The 8,940-nt window shown below is 43.8% G+C and overlaps 1 long non-coding RNA gene across 1 annotated transcript; it reads right to left on the reverse strand.

The window, feature by feature from the left end:
* Nucleotides 1-2,164: 2,164 nt before the first annotated feature.
* LOC123046900 (uncharacterized) lies at nt 2,165-7,006 on the reverse strand. Its single transcript, XR_006422671.1, has 3 exons — nt 6,081-7,006; nt 5,234-5,402; nt 2,165-2,582 (listed from the first exon to the last, which is right to left on the reverse strand). It is a non-coding gene; the product is annotated as an uncharacterized lncRNA (long non-coding RNA).
* Between the last annotated feature and the right edge of the window lie 1,934 nt (nt 7,007-8,940).

Here is an 8,940-nt window from a genome sequence, read left to right on the forward strand (position 1 = left end):
TGATCCTTCTTATTCTTGGAGAAGACCAAGATATCATCGAGATACACCAAGACGAATTCATTTGTGTAGGGGTTGAAGATAAAGTTCATCATGCGAGAGAACGTTGGAGGAGCATTGACAAGGCCGAAAGACATGACAGTATATTCATAAGAACCATAGCTTGTTCTGAATGCTGTCTTGGGAATATCTTGTTCACGAATGTGAATCTGATGATAACCCATACGAAGGTCAAGCTTGGAGAATACTTTAGCACCTTTGAGTTGCTCGAAAAGCTCATTGATGTTGGGAAGTGGATACTTGTTCTTGATTGTCTTCTTGTTCAATGGACGGTAATCAACACAAAGTCGGTCCGTGTCATCCTTCTTCTGGACAAAAAAAACTCCACAACCCCATGGAGATGAACTCGGTCTGATCAAACCCAGACGCTCTTGTTCATCGAGTTGTTTCTTCAATTCCTTCAGCTCCTTGGGTCCAAGCTTGTAAGGACGCTTGCAAACGGGTTCAGTGCCGGGCTCAAGATCGATAACAAACTCGACTGGCCGATGCGGAGGCATACCCGGAAGCTCTTCTGGAAAGACATCTTAGTACTCACAAACGACTGGAATCTGAGAGATAGCATCCAACTCGCCCTTCTCATTGAGAGAAAACAACTGAATGGTTTCATCACGAGCAGCATAGATGATAACATCCTCAAAAGAGTGTGTCAATTGAATTTCCATGGCAGCACAATCAAGCTGAGCCTTGTGCTTAAAAAGCCAGTCCATCCCAAGAATTAGATCAATATCCGAGTCACCAAAAACAAATGGTTTAGATAGAAACTTATAGTCGCCCATCTTGATTGTGGTATCCGGAACCACCAAACTGGAGCTCAACCGTTTACCCGGAGAAACGACATCCATGGGTTTACCCAAATGTGAAGAAGAGAATTCATGCTTGGCAAAAAACGGTCTTGACATAAAAACAATGTGATGCACCAGTATCAAATAAGACTTTTGCAGGAATATCATTAACTGGAAGATTACCCATTATCACATCAGAAGAATCCTCTACTTGCGCTGCATTCATCATGTTCACCTTTGCATGCTTTGGATTATGCTTGACCACTGCATTGCTTGAAGATCTCACAGGAGGAGGAGGAAGGCGCCTTTGGTTAAAGCACTTGTTCGCGTAGTGACCTTTCTGCTGGCACTTGTTGCAAGCCACCTCTGAGAGCGGACGATGATACAGAGCATTTGACCTTGGAGCTTGAGGCTGAGACTTGTTCTGATAGCTTGGGTTGGGTGGGTGGGAAGATCCACGACCACCTGAGTTCTTCTGTTGGTAAGGCTGACGAAACAAAGGAGGAGGAAGGTAGAACTTTTGCTGCTTAGCTGCCCCTTGAGAGGAAGAAGAAGACTGAACTGCATCCCTGATTCTCTTCTTAGAAGCCTCACACTTGAGCTGAGCACCTTCTTGCTTGAGGGCCATATTATAGAATTGGTCAAACTGAGTAGGTCAACAAAAACGAGAGCTAACTGCAGATCCTCTCTAAGACCACCCCTGAATTGATAAATCATACTCTTCTCATCAGAAACGTCTTGTTTAGCAAAGCAAGCAAATTTCTGAAACTACTTGTTGTATTCGTACACTGACATGTTGCCTTGCTTGAGACTGCGGAACTCCTCACGCTTGCTCTCAACAACACTGATAGGAATGTGGTGAGCTTTAAAATCCCGACAAAAATCAGTCCAAGTAATCACTCGACCTCCTCTGGAATCCTTGTATTGCTGGAACCAATCAGCTGCTTGATCCTTGAGCTGAAAAGAAGCGAACTTGACGTAGTCCTCAAGCCTGATATTGCTGCATTCAAAATGCTTGTTGATATCCACGAGCCAATCGTCGGCGTCTGTGGCCTTGGCACAGTAGCTGAAAGACTTCGGCTGATTTGCAAGGAACTGGTTGAGGGTAGGAAACTAAGGCTGATGATTGAACTGCCTTTGACCTTGATTCCCTTGGTTGCCTTGGCCTTGGTTGCGCTCTTGCATCAGCTGAATCAACAACTGAGCGTTGGCGTTTGTGGTTGCCATCAAAGCTTGCCATGCATCCGGAGGCGGAGGTGGAGGGTTCGCCTGACTCCCATCATTGCGTTCCGGATTCTAACGCGTTGGCGAAGCCATCCTGAAGAGGGTGACATCCGTTAGCATCTTGATAGACAGATAGACAAGTTGAATCAACGGATAGAAATAACAAACATACATTTGATACGAACTCCACATATGACAGAAAACTAACACTCACACTGTATTATTTGGTAGCTAACTTATAGCTATGCATAAATCAAATAAAAGTCAAAGATCTTATTATTCTTTACATAAGGGCAAGCTCTGTATAATCAAGAATCTTAGCCAGTTTAGAACAAAAAATGTAGTGTGGTAATTAAAAGACTGGTCACATTCAGAGTCTGACTCGTTCATCTTAAACTATATAAGAGTTCATTCAGGTAACCATTCACACAAGGAGATCAGATTGGAGCAAACTGTGATAAATACGTTGGCAGCGGCACTAGCCCTTGAACCATCAGCAACATCTCCATGGCACCTGTGCTGTAACATGCAAGAAAAGGATTACGAAGCTGCAAATACAAGAAAAGCTGAAGAGCACAGAAATAATAAAACAGTCAAGTAAATTTCCATGTACTTCTAAAGATTCAGATCTTGGCATAACATTAAACTGAACCATATTAGAACAGACAGCTAATACCATGTACTCTCTCCATGCAGAAATAACTGTCGCTCTAACAGATGTATCTAGCACTGAAATACGTCTAGATACATTTGTTTGAGTGACAGATATTTCTGGACGAAGGTAGTACTCCCTCTATTCCACAATGTAGTGCGCCCGCTCTTCCCGAGATTCAAGTTTGATCGTAAATTTAACCAAGGAACCAACTGCGGCGGGAGTAAAAATTATATCACTGGATTCATATCGACAATACGAATCCAGTTGTAACATTTGTTAAACCTCTTTGTCTAGACGAAAGAATAAAAAATGATGTACCATCAGGGAGCCGATGTAACAACACTAAGCTAAACTGATGAGAGCCGTTCTGTGCATCAAGATCTTGATCAACATAGTAATACATGAAAGCAGTATGGTTAGACTAACATACCGTGTAATTGCTCTACACATTTGCCCATACTTGACCATATATATATATATATAGGGTCGCGCTATTCGTCACCTTGGGTGAGGAATAGTTATTCTTCACCCCCTCTATTTTACCATCAATGCATCGTAATTTTACGTTCCGTAAGTTTTGTCTTATTTCCGATGTAAAAAGAGACCGTAAGAAAATATATAATCGCCGTAAAAAATATTTTATGTTATGTAAAATTACAAACATAAAAACATAGTCTAAAATACACATAAACTACAAATTTTCTTGTCTTATGATCTATATTTTTATTTTCTTATGTCAAATTTTATGTAGTGAATCTATAGGAATGTAATTATTTGAATTCTAAACATAATTTAATTATGAAATGATCGTAAGATTACCTCGAGTAAAGAATAACTTATTCTGCACCCTGAATGATGAATAATAACACTATATATATATATATATATATATATATATATATATATATATATATATATATATATACGCCAATTCATTCATCTGAAACACTTTTATGGGCAAAACTCTCTTGCATCAGCAGATTAAACAATTCATCAGATGCTTGAATATGATCAGTCTTTACATGGAAAAAACAGCTTAAGAACTTAAGACATTAGCTAGTCATGAAAGACCTGAAATAATTGATCGTCATGTCAAATCTGAGCCAAATCTACTCTATAATCTTAAACTTCTGGACCAGCTTATAGTATACCGATGGACTATTTGGGAGTATCAATCAAGCATAACAAAGGACAAAACATGATAAAACTGATGTACATGTCATTTAAAATCGAGGCACCCATAGTTAGTTTGTTAAACCTCTTTGTCTAGATGAAAGCATTAAAAACAGTTGCAGGGAGCAATGTAATAACACTAATATGTACTAATGAGAAACATTTTGTTCATCAAGATCTTGATGAACATATTAATACATGAAACCAGTATGGTTAGACAAAGATAGTGCATAATAAGAGGCTATTTGGTTTGGAGCCTGCGGACGCCTATCCAAAAAATCGGCGTTGACTGAAGGCAAGGCATCTGTTTGGTTCGGAGCCAATTATTTGGTCCAACGGGCTGCATGGGCTCGTGCAGTTCAGTCTTTCACCAATTCGGGGCCAAATCGCGGGTGTCCGGATCGTGCGCCAAATTTTTACCGAGCCCGCAGTTTGGTATGGCCCGCATGGGCAGCATCCAAACGCACCCTAACTCTAAACATTTGCTAACCTGAAGTTCACTAACCATTTATATACTCCAGTTCACTAACCTGAAGCATTTTATGGGTAAACTCTCCTGCTACATCAAAGAACACATTATACCTCACACATCGACAGGAAACCAGAATAGCTGAAAAAGGTAATAATCAAAATGGCAGATATTTGCTCGAGTCGACTATAATTAAATACAAATTAGTGCATCTCCTGATCTGAGCTTGTGCAGGTGGAAATAAACCACAGTTTATAACAAAAAGTCTCTATTCGAATACCAAGTGTAAAGCTCAAACCTAGAAACAACTACAGTAGCATGAGAAGCTAATCAAGGCTGGATCTTGTATAAGGGACAAACATCAAAATTATCTCATGCATGCATGCTGGACTAACCAGTTTGCAATGAAGATGAAAAAGAAGCAACCAGTTCTTTTAATTTATACTAACCAGTTTTTATAATCATTTGAGGGCATCACCAACCTTTTCCAGTTTTCATTCCGTGCAATAACAAACATACATATTATAAGAAACTACAACTCAGACTCATTCAGCAAACTAACATATATGACAAGAGACTCGGAATTCTTTGAGCCTGCATCTATTTTATCGAATGGCATGCTCAATGTATGAAGACACGTCTTTGAATCATACACAGTCGTTTGTTGGCAGCGTGGGAGGAAAGTGCATATGATGCTCAAGAATGCATCAAATCCAGTAATGTAAATACTAAACTGAGATTTCACAGCCAGCAACTGTGCGACGGCATCTCGATCATCCATGAAACAGAGAATGGTATAGCAGTGGATTGATGGCCAGGAGCTCAGGGCAGAAGAGTAGGAGCCAGAGGTAGGAGAAGGAGCCAAGAACTCACCAGAGAGGTTGTAGCCAATGCAGGACACAATCGCCGCCGTGGTTGCAGTGCATTCAACCACTGCCATCACACGGTAGAGGTCGCCTCAAGAAGCACAGCTGCGCCGTCCCACCAACGAGTGAGCGCACCGAGCTAAGGAGCACCATCCGGGAGGTGCAGCTGCGCGAGGCTGCAAGACACATACATCATAATTCCATTTTAATTGCCGAAAGTAAGTGACAAGGATGCAGTAACATGGATGAGCATATTCTTCATACAAAAACAATAAATAATACTCCCTCCGTCCCAACATAAGTGACTCAACTTTGTACTAGCTTTAGTATGAAGTTAGTATAAAGTTGAGTCACTTATTTTGGGACAGAGGGAGTAGATGTTATCATTGACGAGAAGTTGATGCACAACTAGAAGTAATTCCTAACACCTAAAATTCAGTCTCATAGGTTAAAATGCATCATCTTCAGTTCCTAACACTGTTACTGTCTAGCATTCAAGAAAAACACCACATCATCACCGAATCATCTTTCATTACTGACGATGATACTATCTGTACCTAACATCCAGAATTTCACATGTAAAAATACCACATCAACATCATCCTCATTAATCTGACAATGGTTCGTGTGGTTTTATAAAAAGCAAAGGTGTAATATACTAATATCACATAGCAGTTCACCAAAAGGATAAACATTTCTTCAACAAAATGCAACCTTGGAATTTACTACTCTCATTACATGTGTATCAAAAAAGTCTTTTATACATGCCTGCAAATACAAGCAGTGGTCACCTACAGAGATGAGAAGGGTGTGTGAGAGATGGAGAGAGAGAGAGAGAGAGAGAGATGGCTTACCACCTGTGGAAGCTGCCTCGGATATGTCAAGTGGCGCCATGAAAACATCATCCACAACCAGTTACGAATCCCACTACAAGCAATCAAGTCAACCGGCAGACAACATCATCAGCATAACAACATTTTGTGCAAGACATTCACATTTCTGGATCTTCAACTATGTTCTATTGTTGCATGCTCAAATTAAATATCTTCACAAAAAACCAAAGTAAACACCTTCAGTAGTATGCAGAGAACAAAACTCAACTAGCTAGGTATCCAGGACATGTAAAAACTAATTTCAATCTACAAATCTACAAATCTAGAGGGGAGCGGGCTGCGCGCCGGTGGAACTCGCCGGAATCTGGCGGTGTGGAGTCGTGGGGATGTTGCGGGTAGGAGGAGGAGGAGTGCGCGGTGGCGGTGGCGGTGGGAGGAGGACTCCTCTGCCGCAGCGTGTCGCGGAGAAGGAGTAAGCTCCATGACGGCGCGGCGCCGATGCGGGAACGCCGGTGCGGGATCTGGCCGCGGCCTGAGCAGGTCGATCGGATCTGGGCGTAGGGAGAGAAGAGGAGGGGCGGGGGCGCCGACGGCGAGGGTGAGGGAGAGGGAGAGGAGGTCGCCGGTGGGATGTGGTTGGGGAGATGAAGGCGGCGACGTTTGGGTTTCTGGGGAGGAAGAAGATGAATCAGCCGCTCATCAACCGGTGGGTAAGGTTGGAAACAAGAACAATTCTTTTCGCTAAACACATGATGAGATGTTGATTGTGCGCGGCATTAGGGGTTCGTTTAGCCGCCAGATTTTTCGATTGGCCACCCACGGATCTATTCTCTTGGATTGACATTGTTTTCGTCTCGTTTTCTCGGTCAATTCAAGTCTCCGCGAGCGATTTATTGTGTGGTGTCGCGGCGGTTGCGCTTTCGTCAAGGAAGGAAGGAAGGAGGCGGGCAAATCTTGAAACCCGAGATGGGGTTGCGCCCAAGCGACACCGACTCCATGCCTCCTTGTTCTATCAAGCTCCTCCTGGTCAAGTCGTGTGCGTCCAAGTCCCGCCAAATCGCCACCGCACCGCCCTTCCAATCCAACTACATAAGGTGGCAACGCTTAGTATAACTCCACATCCAACTAGTAGTACATAAAATGAGGACACATGCAGTATTGAACACATCACTTGATGACATGGTCAGCGCCGCGTCAACATGAGGCTATCCGGTTTGTTGTCTTGCATGTCCAAGTTCGGGGTCCAAGGGGTCATGGACCATGAAGGATAGATCGATATGAGGTGTCGTTCCGAGTGTTTGAGAAAAGAAGAGGCTACTGGCCTAGATTTTCTTATGTATAAGTTTGATTGCACAGGTGATTGTTGGCCCGAGAGAAGGGAGGGCCACATTTGGGAGTTTCCCAGCGACATTAAAAAAAACACTTTGACCGCACTATCGGGGCATCGGGTGTCACCACATGGAACCCTAGCGGGTCAAGGTAGTTGACCCCTTCTTGTGTTTAGCATGTGAATGGCAGCTGGTTTTTTCTGTGATTAACCACATGCAGTTGCATGTCACTGCAGAGTGGCGAGGACGGTGTGCGGGGTGGTGGGGATCTTCGGCATATCGGCGACGTACAACCTGTTGGCCGTGTACACGGCAGAGCTGTTCCCGACAGTGGTGCGGACGGCGGTGCTCGGAAGCGCGATGCAAACGTCGCAGATGGGTGCCATACTAGCACCCCTGGTGGTGGTGCTCGGGGAGCGGGTGCCGTTCGCGGTGTTCGGCATGTCGGGGATCGTCGGCGGGCTGATGTTCTTATGCCAGCCCGAGACGATGAACAAGCCCTTATATGACACCATGGCTCGCCTCGAGAAAGGGGAGAGAGCGTCTGAAAGTGAAGACGAAGGTGCAGCAGAAGCAGAGAACTCCCAAATTTAGTTAGTTTTCGGCGTGTGTCGGTGTGCTTAAAAATGTTGCCCATGGAACCATGTCGCAGACCAGAGCGACTCACACATATTCGGGTGTTCCATTTAATATTGTTTCACGTGTTTCGTCGCAATAAAAATAAATCACGTGTTGACAAAATCAAATTGTGGTTTCTCTTAGCATAAATATTTGAGTAATATTGCATGACTAGCTCGTTTGCATTGTGTGTGTGAGAGAGAATGGCGTTATTGTGTGTGAGAGAGAATGGCGTTGAGAGAGAGAGAGAGAGAGTGTGTGTGTACAATGGCTGAAGAATGCATCTAGCTGATCTTTTACTTATATAATTTAGTCTCTCAAAATGGTCCTGTACGACTACACCCGCACGCAAACCCATGCGCCGCCCGGCTGGCCACAAGGAGGGAACCCTAGTTGTCAGCACCGTCGACGTCCTAATGCCTATGAGACTAGCCACAGTAGGAGTAATTTCAGCAGTAACATCGAGTCCAACTCAGCAAATTTGCTTACGTGGCAATAAGTTAATGAGGAGAGAGGTAGTTTGAGTAACTTAGCTAGTTATTGTAACATCACATGTCCCAATGCGATATGAGTCTATAAACTAATAAATGAAGTTTTGCATATTACCACACTTATGTGTATGTTACTCTCCACCGTGGCTAGTCTGACCCTGGCAACTCGGCTCTACGCTCTCTCTAGTCCTAACTTGTCGGCGTCGTCAGTCACAGTCGCTTCCCCTAGGCTAGTTCTCTCTGCCTCAGCGCACCCCAACCCTGTACACCTTCACTCCAAGCCTGGTGCGAGATCCAATGCTCGTGTGTCTCGTGGCGCCCGATGCCACCCTCCGACGGTATAGGTGCGACCCCACCAACGCCTCTCCCAACGTGGTGGTTCCGCCCAACAGTGACTTCTTCATCTTCATTCCGGATCCAGCGGCTGTGGGATTACTCAGAATT

The sequence above is a fragment of the Triticum aestivum genome, chromosome 2B (assembly GCF_018294505.1).
Source record: "Triticum aestivum cultivar Chinese Spring chromosome 2B, IWGSC CS RefSeq v2.1, whole genome shotgun sequence".
NCBI classification, from domain to species: domain Eukaryota; kingdom Viridiplantae; phylum Streptophyta; class Magnoliopsida; order Poales; family Poaceae; genus Triticum; species Triticum aestivum.